A 1,637-nucleotide genomic window follows, 5' to 3' on the forward strand; every position below is an offset into this window, starting at 1 on the left:
TTTTTTTTTCAACGAATGAAAGAAACACAGGTTGTTGCTCGTGGGTTGATTGGAGGTGGTTGGGGGTGAATGATGGGTGTACGAAGATAAACACACAAACACCGTGTTAATCTTAAAGATGTTTACTTTGTGCTTTATTATTAAAGGTCAGCATAATACTGCAGTGTTTTCAAAGCATATGCTATTCAACATCAAATATTGGAAAATATATTGTACCACTAAGTGTGTACGGTCAGGAACCGTCAACTGGTAGCGCCTCGGTCACGTCTGGGCCGCTAGCTCAACCCATCCTGCAAGAGATAAATTAATACAAGTCCAATTTGGTGTTTGTGATTCTTCACAGAAGCCAGGATCTATTTATTCTATTAGTAGCATCTTTATCATTTTTACAAGTTTTATTTTTGTCCAGAACAGAGCTCTAACAAATCTGTTTTCATACTGTTATGTGTCAGTAACTAATCTCCAACAGCTGCAGCCCAGTGAGATACTGGCTTAAGACCTGAGAGTCATCATGACTTGGATAATCTTGTGGCATATATGTACAAGGAAAATATAAGTGTAAAAGTTTTTTTTTTAAAGTCACTAAATTTATATGTATGAATTCATACAGATTAATTTGAAGTAAAATTAGTGAGTGCAACTTTGTTTAAGTACCTGCTAATGCAGCAAAGATTAAATCCTAAATGAAGTGTTTTTCTGTTCCTGGTCTGAGTTAATCCAGCTCCAGCGGGTCTGTCTGTGGTACAGCAGCCTGTGTTGTCTCGGTGGAACAGTTGGAGATGGCAGACGCTCATCCTGTCCTCGTCGCCACTCGGCAGGAACAAGTTTTGGTCCTCCACGCCTCTGTTTATCCTTCCTTCTCACCTCCTCCATCTCATCCCTTCTTTCCTAAGTTGTATATCTGTCCATATTTGCAGATTAATATATTATTCCATGTGCTGCGAGACGTCCTTTTATGTGTACTTTGACATTTACAGATATGAACAATGGCACTGTGAATGGATGCATGTCCATAAAACACATAAAAAATATTAGATTTTTTGTCTTTCTACTTTTTTTTTCTCTATTCCAACCCATTTCCCCCTCCTTCCCTCCATCCTCCAGCGTCACCCGCTCCATCACACACTCAGATCCGTTCATACTGTGTTTGGCAGACAGACTTCCAGCCCTGCAGGTCAAGTCCTCCTCCCCTGTCTCTGGCTGTCTGGATCTGCCACCTCCTTCAGATTGCCCAGTTCCGTCCCCCTTACCCTGGGAGCTGTCAATCTGAAACAGACTGCCGAGTGGCTTTAGCAGGGCGGGGAAGCTAAGGCTGGCTAAACAACAAAAGGGTTACAGTGCTGGACTTAGAGGCAGGGTGCAGGAAATCTATCTAACTGAACAGCAGGTGGTTTAAGGTCAAATCTTGCTGTGCAGTAAGATGGCATCACACTGGGGTGGATGACGCCTCTGCAGACACCAACTTCCTTTTGTCCCCAGCCTCCAGTACTCCCTCCCTTTTTCTGCCACTCCTAGCCTTTATTCCATCCAATTGGCTGTTCAGATAAACATCTTCAAACCAAGCATCAGCTGGATGTGCACGTCATCACACCCTCAGGTCACTGGTAGCATATGGAACAAGGCTGGAACAAGTTCAT

The sequence above is a fragment of the Nematolebias whitei genome, chromosome 2 (assembly GCF_014905685.2).
Source record: "Nematolebias whitei isolate Nwh7 chromosome 2, NemWhi1, whole genome shotgun sequence".
Taxonomy (NCBI): domain Eukaryota; kingdom Metazoa; phylum Chordata; class Actinopteri; order Cyprinodontiformes; family Rivulidae; genus Nematolebias; species Nematolebias whitei.